Genomic DNA, 15077 nt, shown 5'->3' on the forward strand with positions numbered 1-15077 from the left:
GGGCCAGGTAGGGAAGGCTGTGCCCCCCAAACAACCTGGCCCCCACCCCCTCTCTGCCCCCTCCCACTTCCCGTCCCCTGACTGCCCCCCTCAGAACTTCCAACCCATCCAAACCCCCTGCTCCTTCTCCCCTAACCGCCCCCTCCCAGGACCCCTGCCCCCTATCCAAGCCCCCTGCTCCCTGTCCCCTGACTGTCCCGACCCCTATCCACACCCCCACCCCCTGACAGCCCCCCAGGACTCCCACCCCCTATTCAACCATCCTCTGCTCCTCGTCCCCTGACCACCAACTCCCGGGATCCCCCACCCCTAACTTCCCCCCAAGATCCCACCCCCTTATCCAACCCTACTTGCTCCCTGTCCCCTGACTGCCCTTCCGACCCCATCCACATCCCCGCCCCCTGACAGGCCCCCCGGGACTCCCACTCCCAACCCTCCCTGTTCCCCATCCCCTGACCACCACCCCAGAACTTCCACCCCATTCAACCACCCCCTCCTCCCTGACTGCCCCAGAGAACCCCCATTCCCTTACCCAACCCCCCTGCTACCCGCCCCCTTACCAGAAGTAGGAGTCACAGCCGCGATACCTGGACAGAGCCAGCTGCGTTCCCCACTCTGCCCAGCAGGAGCGGTGGGCCAAAGCGAGGCTGGCAGCTGCGGGGGTGGGGGGACAGTGGGGGAGGGGTTAGGGACTAGGCTCCCCGGCCGGGAGCTCAGGAGCTGGGCAGGACGGTCCGCCGTAGTTTGCCCACGTCTGATCTAGCGAGTTATTCACCATTTTGTAGTTGAGCATTTGATTTTTCACTCCTAAGTGAAGTACTTTGAACTTGTTTTTATTACATTTCATCCTGTTGATTTCAGACCAATTCTCCAACTTGTTAAGGTTGTTTTGAATTCTGATGCTGTCCTCCAAAGTACTTGCAACCCACTCAGCTTCGTGTCATCTGCAAATTTTATAAGCATATTCTCCACTCCATTATCCAAATTATTAATGGAATAATTGACTAGTACTGGACCCAGGAATGGCCCCCGTGGGACCCCACTGGATATGCCCTCCTAGTCTGACAGCAAAACATTGATAACTACTCTCTGAGTACCATTAATCCACCCATTGTGCACTCACCTTATAGTAATTTCCTCTAGCCCACGTTTCTTAGTTTGCTTATATGAATGTCATGGGGACTGTGTCAAAAGTCTTACTAAAATTAAGATATTTCCTATCTACTTCTTCCCCCCATCCACCAGCTCAGGAACCCTGTCAAAGATATGAAAAGTTTTGTTTTTGAGATTTTGACTTAAATTGACATTCAAATGATTAATTTTGATGTCATTTTCAGTCAAAATGTCACTTTTTCATTTTGAATTGACATTTTGAAATGAAATATTTCACTTTGAAACATTGGAACAGGAACTGATTGAAAATTTTCTAAAAAGAACACTTCCATGAGAATGTGTTGATTCCATTAAAACTTTTAAAGAAAGCCAGGTAGGCAGGCAGAATGTCTTCTCTATTTTTTCTACATGAAATTTCAGAATTTTGGTCTGGAAGAAGTTCTGAAATATTTATTTATTTATTTATTTATGATTCAGGGTAATAATAATAAAAAGATGAAACTTTGGAGATTACTATGGAATGGGTGTTCTGGGTTCCGACCAGCACTGGTTTGGATCAAAATGGATGTTTTGCCATTTCTGAGTTTAATTTTTTTGGAATGTTTCATTCCACAAAAAATCTCCAAATTTTAAATATTCATCCAGATCTTGATGAAAACCAATTTCAAATTTTAAAATATTGGAATTTCCTCTACAATGAAAATTCCAACCAGCTCTAATTATGGCTGGGACTTCCAAAGATGCCAAAGGGACATAGGTGCAAAAATTCTATTGAAACTCTCTCAGGCTCCTTTGGTAAACCCAGCCTACGTCTTTACCCTCCTTTGAAATCCCCAGCCTTAATAAGTAAAACACTTTCCAAAAGGTAGGGGGATACAAAGGTAAAAGTTAAAGTTTATTTACACTCTGATGATAAGACTGGTCTGGATACAAAAATTAAAAAATAGAAATAAGTCAGGCATCAAGGGCAAGCTATTTAAAGGTATTAGGAACCTAGTGGGATTCTCAAAAGCATCTAGGTGCCTATCACCCATTAAAATCAATAGTTCCCATCAACAGTAATTAAACTTCTCCCTTGTAATTCCTTTTTTGTTGAAAAATGACCATTTTCAAAAATGAAAATGTTTCTAAAGAACTGTTGACTTACTGAATTGTTGTTTTCTTTTTTTTAATGAAATTTTTCATTTCATTTTTTGTCTAAGTTTAAATGGAAAACTTTATAGAAAATATTATTGATTTTTTCCCATTTAACAATATGTAGGACCCCCCAACTTAAAACCCTTAAAAAGGGAAATAAGTTTGATTTTTTGAAATTCTTCACTAATTTAAAAAAAATATATCCACCAACATTGTTCATCATTCTGTATTTCCTGCATGTTGTTCTTTAGTCTGCTGTTTAAGAATTTTTCAGCTATTGAATCAAGGAACAGACACAATATCCTGTGAGTTGGCCAACCAGTCATACATCACAGATAATGAAAACACTGGAGTTGCTACAAATTTAAACTTTGGATCTGCACTCAGAAGTTTGTCCTATGTCACTAAGATCTTGATCCTGCACACGCTTTATGCACAGGCTTTCTTTCCTAGTGTGAGTAGTCCCCATTAGAGTCAACTGGACAACAATAAATAATATAATTTAGCACTTGAGTAATGATCTCAGGATGGGGGCCTAAATGTGAATTGCTAAAAGTAATATCCACATAGGTCCTGATCTAAAGGCCATTTAATTCAGTTGAAAGATGTTCATTGATGCCAATGGGCTATTGATGAGACCTCTAGAAAGATTTAGTTTCCTGAAGGTGCACCTAGGTGCCTTGTGGAAATGTTAAAAGTACCTAAGCAGGTTAGGTACCTAACTACCACTGAAATCAATGGGATTTTGGTGCCTCATCTGCTGAAGTGCTTTTGAAAATCCCACTAAAAAACTATCTGCATCTTTAGAAACTTAAATACCTTAGAAAATATGGCCCTTAGGAGCTCACGTCTGGTAGATTTTCAATAAAAATTAGGCTCCTAGAAGCCAGATATTTAATGGTATTTAGGTGCCTAGCTGAATCTTTAGGTGCCTAAATTCCTTTGCAAATCTGGCCCTTAGGCACTTCTGAAAATTTTACCCAAATATAAAAGGTGTAAATGTAAAATTGGAACCAGGATTAAAAGAATAACAACAAGAACAGTTATCCCCAGTTTCCCTGAAAATTTCCTTTCTTCTAGTATTAAGGTAAATGGATCAGTCTTGTCCTCTGCTATTTTTCTCCTTCAGGAATCTCTGCTGTGCTCTGCGGTAGGCAGGATTTGTCTTTGTTCCTCAAAGGCTCTACGATGAACATTTTACATTGGTACATGCCAAGGCAGAGAATCATAATCTCTAATTCCAGCACATTGCCAAACGTGAACTCCTAATCTTTTCTCCAAGATCCTCCCTCACTCTCCATTGTCCCACTCATTTCAAAACTCAGCTAACCTTCCCAACACATAGCTTTGGAACACTGGGGTTATTTAGGTGTCTTCTTCTTCTGTACCCATGATCATGATTTTTGTCTTTGGTGAAGATTTTCAGAGGCAAAGAAGGCAGTTATGTGGCCCAACTCCCATAGAAAATCCTTTGAAAATCTCCCCCTTTGTATCTAACATTAAAACGATTTTACATTTTGGCCAGGATCAAATTCTAACAACCAAGGAACAAACTTCATGACTCGGCTTGGAAGGATTAGATTTGTATTGGTAAATGTTGGTAAACGTCAATTTCACCATACACACAAACTGATGAAAATGTATTTCCATCGATAATACCCAAAATTTACAGATAGGCAAAGTAAAAAAAATGCTGCTGAAGAACTTATTAGAGTCAAAATCCAGTGATTTAGACTCATGAATTGGGCTTGTTACAAACGAGTTAGTGAATGAATAGTAAAAACAAGTATGATCTGTTGAATTAAGGATATTTACTTTCTATAGTTTAACATGTGATGTTGACAATTTGTGTCTTAATGGTTTATAGAGCTTTCACTTTTTGAATCTCAGTGTCAACTATCATTTGTCCGACAGTCTCCTGCCCCCACCCCCATAATTTTTTACAAGTATGAACATTGAAATAAATAAAAAGTGGAGAAAATGCTTAAAAATAAACATTGATATTACCCATCAAAATTATAAATAATAAAAATAAAATGCTGCCAAGCCTATTCATGACACATTAACATATAAGTGAGAACAGAACAAGAATTTCATATAGAATTATGTACCAGACAGTGCTTAATTGTCGATGCTCATTAAGGCCTGGTCTACACTCGGGGGGGGGGGGGCAGGGGAACCAATCTAAATTACGCAATTTCAGCTACGTGAAGGGGAAGGCAGATCAGGTGCATAATTTTAGCAATTATTTTACCCCTTACTTAAATGTTATTCAGTCCTTAGCCCAGCAAATTCCCATTGTATTTACCGGGATAATGCCTGATATTGCTCAGTAATTTTCACACCCATGTGGATGGCAAATGCTCTGACCAGGTCAGGATTTCATGAGCACAATGACAACCCGGTGGAATTGGATAGCTAAGCACTAGGGCTGAGATCCTCAAAGGTATAAAGGTACTAAAGAGGCAAACAGGTGCCTAGCAGGGTTTCCAAAAGCACCTTGGTGCCTAACTTCCATTGAAGTCCCTAGAATTCAAACTATACTACGTTAAAGCACACTAGGGAGCCTTAGGGTAAAATTTTCTAAAGCACCTAGGTGACTTAGGAGCTTCAGTCTCATTGGCTCTTTAGTTAGTTAGCTGAACTTGAAAATTTAACTATAAATCCTATTTTCAAAAGTGATTTAGGGCTAGATTAGTCAAGGTATTTAGGCACCTACTGGAATTTTCAAAACACCTAGGTACCTAAAACATTGGTTTATATTGAAAAGGGAGAAAATATAATTGTTGAATGCCTGTGTTGATTAGACTTTGATAAAAAATATGTAAGGCTGGGTGAGGGAGTTAGGCACCCAACTCCATTACATTTCATAACTCCCTTAGGATCCTTTGCAAATTCAAATCCAAATAGGGAGGGGGACTAAATTTAAGTTATAAATTAACCTGATATTGCAACTTTAATGAAAAATCAGAATACCAAAAACAAGCAATCAAACAAAAATTCTGAATGTTCACTGTAACACTCATTGATAGATTTCAAGTTAGGGACAACTTTTTTTTGCTGTATTTGTGGGGCTTATGGTGTGTTTAGCACAGGTGTCTAGGAGTGAGGGTACCTGGATTCTCTGCCTAGCTCTTCTAGGGACGCATAGAGTAGCTTTTATATCAAAGGAATAGGAATCAGTACTCTTGGGTTCTATATCCACTCTTTGAGGGGAGTTAGGAGGAGGGGGCGGAGGAGGAGAGAGGGGAGGGAGCGCGGCCGGAGGAGCAATGGGGGAGGGCGCGGCCTCCGCCTTATCCTCCGATGTCCTCCGGGGCGAGGCGGCCGCCGCGCAGCGTGGGGACATGGTGGCGAGGGGGACCCGCAGCTCTCCAAACACGCCGCCGCTGCCGGCTCTGCTCCGCAGGCAGCCGCCGGCCTCTGTGAGCCAAGCGCAGCTCGCACACACACTCCCCTCCTCCTGCCCGCCCTCCCTGCCGCCCTCCCTTATTGCGGCTGCTCCCGCTCCCCGCCGCGACTGCTGGGAGCCGATTAATAATTGATGGCAACAGCCCGGCTGCCGGAGCAGGGGCGAGGAGCGTGGACGGGCGGGTGGCCGCTTGCTGCTCAGCCTGCCGAGCTGCGAGCCCCGGCCCGGCGGGCACCAGGCACTGGCAGCAGAGGGGCGGGGAAGGGCTGGCCAGGGACAATGGCAGGAGGGATGAGATGCGGGTGGGAGAGGAGCTGGGTGGGCGCGGAGCAGCCGGAGGAGGAGCCAAGGGGGGCGTGGCCAGAGGAGGAGCCAAGGCGGGGCGCCTTTTTTATGTTTGCTCCCCTGCTCTTAAAACCTGGCTATGCCACTGGCTGAAAAACAGGGCTCCTGGGTTCTATTCATGGTTCTGGTTGAGAAGTATGTTCTACTGACTAAATGGGGAGAAGAATTGCAGACTCCTGGCACAGCTGGTCAAAAATGTTTGAATTCACAGTTTTGATGAAATTCTTCATCAGAATTTAAAATTCTGATTTAAAAGGGATGCATTTTTTTTTATTTTTTTTAAGGAATTTTTTTTCCTGTTTTTTGGTCCTCTCTGGCCCTGAGCTTTGCTATAATTGGCTCATTGCATGACCTTGCACACCTCAGTCTCAATTTGTCAAGGGAGGTTGAAACTGACTCATTATTTTCAACCACCAAAAATGAATGCTGGTTTATATATGTAAATTGTTATTTATGCTCAAAAATTAGGCAACTTTCCTTCGAACTGCAACTTTGTATAACATCCCCGCTCCAACTTGGGACTTCAGCAGGATGAGAACCTGAGACTTTCTGCACAAAAAGAATTAAACGTCCTATTGCATTGTAGGAAGGAAATTGACAGGTACAAATCTCATGTGTTCAGTATTGACCTACCTCTGCTCCCACTGGCTCAATGACAAAAATCCCATTGACTTCCTTGGGAGCAGAATTAGGCCTATACTGAGAACTTTTGAAAAGCTCACCCTATTTAGCAGGGATTTTCAAAAGAGACTATGGGTTTTTGTTCACTTCTAACTAACTTTCAGAGAGTACTGAATGCCTAACACCCATAGGTCCCATTTGAAAATGATTTTGCTCTTGAATCTTGAATAATTTACAGGAAAAATGTTGTTTTTTCTGTTGAATTTTTTCAGGGTTTTGTCAAAAAGACAACCCCCCCACCCACACCCAAAACCCAACTTTTTATTTGAAAATTTTCAATTTAAAACAACAAAAATATAAATTAAAATAAGATAAATCTTGGGCTTTGGATGCTGACCATGGGAAAAAATATGTTTCATTGACAAAAACTAAAAATTGTGTTTTTCAAGGAACACCTGAAAATGGAATTTCTATCATGAAAGTTTCTTTTTTGTCAAAAAGCCACTTTCCACTGAAAAAAAAGTTTCCACGGGAAAATTTATGACAAGCTTAAAATTCACCCTGTGAGCAGGAAGACTCCAGAAATGTAATAGCAATATCATATTTTCAGCCTTAAACTATTATTTCTTGCCTCTTTTAATTATCTGCTTTTTCTGTGCATCAAAATCATCTGCATCCCACAAAGCCATCGTTGTGTTTAATCATTTTAATTTCATGTCTTCATTTGTTTTGTCAGGCAAAACAGCTGATCACACTGGAAAAGGGCAATCATACCATTGTGAAGTAATTTATTCTCCTGGGATTCCCTGGGACCCAATATTTGCAGATCTCGCTCTTCATGCTCTTCCTTGTTATGTACATCTTGACGGTCACAGGAAATGTGTCGATCATAGTCCTAGTGGCAACCAGCCGTCATCTCTGCATCCCAATGTACTTCTTTCTCTGCAATCTCTCCTTCCTGGAGGTATGGTACACCGCAGCTTGTATCCCAAAGATGCTTGCCAACCTTGTGTCCCAAAGCAAATCCATCTCCTTCATAAGCTGTGTCCTACAGATGTATTTTGTTTTCTCCCTAAGATGCACAGAGTATTTTTTCTTGGCTGTCATGGCCTACGACCGCTATTTGGCTATATGCTATCCATTGCACTATAGCTCCATCATCAACAGCACCTTGACTGCTCAGCTGGCTGCTGGCTCTTGGTTGAGTGGTTTCCAACTATTTCTGTCCCAGCATTTCTGATCACCAGATTGTCCTTCTGTGGCCTTAAGGTCATCAATCACTTTTTTTTGTGACATAGCACCGTGGATAGTTCTTTCCTGCACAGATACCTAGCTTATTGATCTGGTGGCCTTTATCATCTCATTCATCGTCATCCTGGGCTCCTGTGTCATAACCCTGGTATCCTACATTTACATCATCTCCACTATACTGAGAATACCATCAGATAAAGGACAGAGAAGGGCCTTTTCAACTTGCTCTTCCCATCTCACGGTCATGATTATCTGGTACGGTTCGACCATTTTCCTACATGTCAACCCTTCCATGCAGAACTCATTGGAATTGACCAAAATAGTCACCGTCTTGAATACTATTGTCACTCCCCTGTTGAACCCTTTCATCTACACACTGAGGAACCCAGAGGTAAAAGAAGCTCTGAGACATGTATTCAGGGAAGTGATGTTTTTCAAAATGTCCTGGAGGTCATTGACTGTCACAGAATATGTGGTGAAAGAAAATAAGTCTGAACATGGAAGATATACCAAAGTTTATAGTGTACTGAAAAACCACCCCACAATCCCTTAGGGCCAGAATTCTAGAGATAATTAGATGCCTAGCTCCAATGGAAATCAATGTGAGTTAGGTGACTAAATACTTTTAACAATCTGGTCCTTAGTGTTTCACATCCTTGAACATTTACGGCCAGATTGCTAAACGTATTTACGTGCCAAATGGGATTTTATATGAGTTTTAAAGGCCTAGATGCTTTTTAAAAAAACCCTTAGCACCTAAATACCTTTCAAAATCCATCCCTTATGCATTATTATCCTGTTACTTTGTATTTAATTTACAATGAAGAAAATTGCACATGTGCCAATTATTTATTTATATTAAAGCATGGCCTATGTAGATGATATAGATATAGATTATATTGATAGGCTTGGCAGAATTCAATTTTTTTTATAATTTTGACAGAGAATATCAATGTTTATTTTTAAGCATTTAAAAAAATATTGTCTATATTTTCACATTTGCAAGAAATTACTGTGGCGTGTCAGACAACAAGGTGGGTCAGAGAATAACTATTTAATGACAACTGATTTTTTGAAAAGTTAGAACTTTATAATGATTAAAACTCAAATTGTCAACATCACAAGTCAAAATATACACAGTATATTCCTAAATCAAACTCCAATAAGTTCTGAAGCAGCATTTTTCTTACTTTGCTTATCTGTACATTTCTATTTTTATTGATGGAACCATTTTTTGGGGGGTGGTCAGTTGACAGTCTGTATGGTGAAAATGGCATTTACCGACATTTACTGATAAAAATGTAATCCTTCCAAACCTAGGTATAGATAAAGATAAACCCACAGGAACTTCAAATCAAGACCCCAGTGGAATTTGAAGGGGATTCAGAATAAAGTTCCAGTTCTAGTTCCAGACTGGATAGAAACCCAGATGGGTATTTTTGTAGGCTTCTTTCTTTCTTTCTTTCTTTCTTTCTTTCTTTCTTTCTTTCTTTCTTTCTTTCTTTCTTTCTTTCTTTCTGGCATTGCAAAATTTTGTAAATATTGATTTCACAATGATTCTGCCAGTTTAGACTGAAGATACTGGGAATAGCTTGCAAAATTTTGATGATGTCAAAACTGAATCCAGAACCTAATCCTGATTCACCTTTAAAATCAGATGCAAGTCATAATGTAATACCCTGGCTTAATGCACGAGATGGTACTTCCCCTAGGGGTTATTACAATAGCCTTCTACTTCGTCACAGCTAGAGAAGTTAATTTTTTAGCTCCATTGCTAAAGACCTGTGTCTTCTGTGTTGAAAGTTCCAAGGTCCTGGAAACCCCCAATTTACAATAAGCCTAGATCTAATCAGGATTTGAATTCACATGTTGCCTGCTCTATCCACTTTTACTAAGAATTCCTCATTGTCTTGTATTATCACCTCCTTCTATGGCGAAATATATCTAGTGGTGCTTGTGGAAGTGGCTGAGAGAAAATAAGACACCTAACTTCTTTCCAAAACTTGAGGTTTGAGAAATTTCACAGAACATCTCCTTTAATTTTCTAAATGCCGTTGCACTTTCTGAGTTCATTCATTGTGAATACAAATATCAAAAAGAGAAGGCCCAGAGGTGTCCTCATGCTACCTTCAACCTGACTGGGGCCATGTTGCACTGGGATTCTCAAAAGAAACGAAATATTGGAAGACTACAGAAGTTGGGAGACATTTTGGGGGGAAAAAAATCATTATTGCTAAGTCCAAGCATTGACAAATCGTGAATCAGGGCCCCCAAAATCATGAGATTGGCTTTAAATAATAAATGTGTGGTTCTTTTTATTTGCTGTCAGGTTTTTGAGTCTGTAGGGTTCACTTACTTCATGTTTTTGTTTTTCTCTGTAACCATGAGTGTGTCCTGGTGGCAAGAGGACTGGACTGCAATGAAGAGTACTCAGTTCTATTCCTGGTTCTGCCATTGGCTTGGTGGGTGACTTTGAGCAAGTAATGGCGTCTCTCTGTGCCTCAGTTTCCCCACCTATAAAATGGGGATAATGATACTCACCTCCTTTTTTTGTGATCTATGGATGAAAAGAACTACCTAAGAAAGAGGGATTATGATTATTTAAAAGAAAATATGAAAGCTGATATGCTGATTCAAGCAGTTGAGACTTTAAGAAATATAACAAATATTGTGAGACAGACAGTAAAAATCATAAGCTGCTAGCCCCACTTAAGTCAACTACAGAACTCAATTTCAGTGGGGCCAGGATTTCACCCCACATTGTCCAGAATTTTATCTTAACCCAACATTCAAACCCTTTGAGGCTTGTCTGATGTATAGGGCCAGACCTTCAACTGCCAATTTACAGTAGATTAGCATTTGGGCTACAAGATGTACTTAAAATATATGGATGTGCTATGTACAATTAATATCACTTCACAAAATAACATGGAACCGGTTAAGATTTTGTGCAATCTGATTTACCTAATATTCACATAAAGATCATTGTAAGTGGTCACTCACTGATTCACGTAATCAGTGTCCATGTTTCCATTGAATCTTGAGCCCATTGGGTTTTGTGAGTGTAAATTCTAACATTTCCATGCACTCACAGGTGTTAGAATAGTGAAGTGACTCCAAAATGTGCTGCTTTTGTGGATATCTATCACTTTGTCTGGGCCTGGTGCAGGCTGTTTTCAAAATGTTAAAGGTTGTGAACGTGATACGTACAAGGAAGATTATGTCCACAAATCGTTCTCAACCAATTTAGTTTATTCTGTGAATTCTACTTCTATGAGACACTATGCACTTTATCCGTCTGGATTTATTTATTGTTGGAATACCTACATAGCACAATAAATTAGATTAGATAGATAGATATGTATGGGGACACAGAAAGAGATATTTTTTGTTAACTGTGATCTCCATACAGTTGATACACCTTCATTTTCCCTGATACTGGAATAAAATTTTACTGGTAACTTTGGTTTCTCTTGGCAAATATGGATGTTTTAAATGGAATTTCTAGATTGTGCTTCACTGGACCATTAGAGTACCTGAAACAATTCAGGATATATCATTTGATAGTTCACAAGGATAAAAGAATGATTCAAGTTACTGATTTCACAAGGTACTACACTCAATGTACAGTGATAGCAAGACATAGAAACACAACAATGAATGTGGATGAGGGACCTGATCGCCTCATAGGATATGATTTTTGTCTAATTTTGTGGCTTTTTGTCTAATGTGCAGTATAAATCCCATGTTCTTGGTTTGAGGATCTGATTGTTTAAATTAAAGACTTATTTGTCCTTCCTATGGAGTGATTATCAAGTTGGGATACAAGCTTGCGTACTGATGTTACATAGGAACATTGGACCAAATTCACATCTGGCGTAACTCCCTTGACTTCGGAGAATTTGCCCTAGTGTCTCGCAGGAACAGAGCAGGTGTACAAAAATCTACTTCAACATGAGCCCTATATAAATACAAAACAGGGATATACATTACACTTTAAATTAAGAGTACTGCAGTTACAGTGTAGTTACAGTGCAATGGTCCTGTAATTACAGTGTGCTTATGTTTTTCTCAATATCTGTGAGTAACACTGAACCATATAATCAGGAAGTTTGCTGCATAACTGAGAACAATCGCAGAGGCTGGGATTTTCAGGGCAGCCTGCAGGAGTTTGGCACCCAGATTCCATTAACAATTTTAGCCAGCATCAATTTGGTTAGGACACTTGAGCTGGATCCTCAGCTGGTGTAAATCCAATGGAGCTACGCTAGCTCACACCAGCTGAAGATATGCCCTTGAAAATACCATGAAGAACAGCTAAGTGCATTAATAATTAAATCTGTTATATAGTTGTCCTTCAGTGTATATGATTTTCTGGAAAATACATATTGAAAACATAAGCATGTGGTAATTACAATGTAACTAAACTGTTATTACAGTACCCATATTATAAAGCATGACTGGACATGAACATTATTTACTGCTGAACACATTTTTTTTTCATTTGACACTTTGGCTGATCTTATAAAAGCCACCTAGAAGATTTGGAACCCAAAAGACCAGATTTTTAAAGGCATTTGGGTGCCTAGTGGGATTTTCAAAAGTATCTGGTTGCCTACACCCATGAGTGTTAGGTGACTAGATGGTTTTGAAAATCCCTCTAAGAACCTAAATACCTTTTAAAAATCTGGCCCAAAGTCTCTTAGGTAGCTTTAAATATCTCATATTTGTACTTCTTGGCACATTGTTTCTTAATTTCCCTTGTTATTCTTCCAAGTCTATTTTGATTCTCCTTTTCTACTTCTGTATATTTGTATATGGCCCATTCTTACTCTTAAATGGTTAAATAAAGTTTATATTTTTGTTTGTTTTTCCCTTGTGTTGTGGAGAGTGCATTATTTAAAAGTACGCTAGTAACACACTGCACAAAATGATAGAATAAAGCCTAAGGGATCAACCTTTATAACATGTTCTCCATGTTATCAGTGAGACCCAGGGAAATAACTCTTTGGGGATGACAACTGGGGAATCTGTCTATGTACAATTTACGAATTCTTGTTGATCCTGTGAAATTGCTGTATCATTGAATGCATCAGTGTATGTGGAGTTAGCAATCTACTGTCAGGGTTGTGTCACATATTTACCAGAACAGGGAAAATGGAGGGTCATTAACCTTAATAGCGCCCATTGAAGTGGAAGCATCTCAGGAAAATGAAACGCAGAGAAACTGGTCTGACCAAGATTATCTGCAAGGATGAGGTTCATTGGAGCAGGGACTGAACCTGGAGGTTCCAGGTGAATATGCAAATCACTAAGCTATAGAGTCATTCTTACTTTCTCTCTCTCTCTGTCTCTCCCTCTCTCTGGCCCACTGAATATTTAAATATTTTAGAAAAAGTAGAACAGCTGCAACAGGAGAGAGACCCATCCCCAAAGGCCCTAAATCCCAGTGGTTAGGGCACTCATGTGGGAGTGGGGTTCAGGTTCTTACTCTGGGCAGTTGGAGTAGGGATTTAAACTAGGGTCTTCCATATGCATACGAGTGCTGTAACCACTGAACTATTAAATATTGGAGGGCAGCGTGCTACCTCCTCCTACCTGGTGTAAGCACCTGTCTCCACTAGAGGCTTCCCAGCTGAGAATATCAAGCAGAGATAGGGGTACCTCCTTCTGACCTGGATTTAGGCACCTAATCCCCTTTGAAGGGCAGAATCTAGGCTGCACTCCTTTCCTTGTCATTGTCTTTTGGTTAGCTGAGGCAGCTCTTCATGCCACATTCTAGCTTCTATGAATCCCATTCTTAGGTGCCTAACTCTCCCCATGCATTATATATGGTTACCCTGGGTGCCTAATTCCAAAGTGCAGCAGGGCACCTAAAGTTAGGTGCTGCAATGCGGAGCTTAAGCTCCCTTTGTGGATCTAGCCCTGCATTGCTTATGCTCAGGTCACATTTTCCAGCTTTCTGTTACAACCACGAGAGCTACAACCATCTCCCATCCCCCAGTGAAATCTGAAGAAGTGAGGTTCTTACCCACGAAAGCTTATGCTCCCAAAACTTCTGTTAGTCTTAAAGGTGCCACAGGACCCTCTGATGTAATAACATGAATCCAGAAGCTTGGTCCCTAGGCACAATACAGCCTGTGGCTTAGCACATTATCAGGAAGTCTGTAAAATTTTGCTGAGATCAAATCCATAGGGGCTGGGGAGGAATATAAAATGAGCTTCCTCCCCAAACCTTTTCACTTGCCATAAATTTGTCAGCCAAAGGCAATCCCTGCTGGCAGACGCTGAGCTTCTGAAGGGGATGAAGGTCTAACCAATATAGAAATAGACAGAGTTTTCCAGAATCTTTTGGTTATGAAATGTTCAAATATTCAATTTATAAGACATTTTGTATGTGTGCAACTGATTGTTCCTTCCTAAGTGGAGTATGTTGCATTTGTCTTTATTGAATTTCATCCTATTTACTTCAGACCATTTTTCCAGTTTGTCCAGATCATTTTGAATTATAATCCTATCCTCCAAGAGTGAGGAATCATTAAACTGATATACACAAAGTAAGTATATCTCACCGTGCTGTTTTTGGTTTTGTTTTGTTTTGTACTTATGCTGTAAACCCTGGCATAAATATAAGGACATATTGGGCCTGATGCTCCTTCCATACCAGTCTGACAGTGGTGTAAATCCACTCACTTAAGTGAAGTAACTTCTGATTTACATCAGGCTAAGTGACAGGAGAAATTGCCCCATTGATGCCTATGGAGTTACTCTTGCTTTATACTGTGGTGTGTAAGTGGAGAATCTTCTCCCTTTTCTGCAGCAGACGTACTCCTCATTTGCACTGGTGTGAGTGAGTGGAGAATGAGCCCCATTTACTTTAGTAGAATTACTCTTGATTTACACCAAGGTGAGTGAAAAGGGACTAAATTGTACCTTTAACATGTGAAATTCACTGCAGTAGTAATTCATTGAGGCAAGTAAATAAGGTCACACAGATTTATCTTAGGTAAATGTAGTAACCCTCACCCTGACACAAGCAGCTGCAGAAAATGCTGTCCTGGGGAGAGAGATGGCCAGTGAGAGGGCAGCTCGAGCTGGGAAGGGGCTCAGAATCCGCCCGAAGGGGCAGATTGAAACAAGCTGTGAGAGGAGAAGAATCTAGATTCTGAGTTAGCGGATGAAGTGGAATTTGGGGTAG

The 15077-nt window shown here is 40.5% G+C and overlaps 1 pseudogene; it reads left to right on the plus strand.

Annotated features, from left to right (window-relative positions):
* The first annotated feature begins 5522 nt into the window (after nt 1–5522).
* Nucleotides 5523–8432, plus strand: LOC135887507 (olfactory receptor 6F1-like; annotated as a pseudogene).
* The last annotated feature ends 6645 nt before the right edge of the window (nt 8433–15077 follow it).

This window comes from Emys orbicularis, chromosome 13, assembly GCF_028017835.1.
Source record: "Emys orbicularis isolate rEmyOrb1 chromosome 13, rEmyOrb1.hap1, whole genome shotgun sequence".
Lineage (NCBI taxonomy): Eukaryota > Metazoa > Chordata > Testudines > Emydidae > Emys > Emys orbicularis.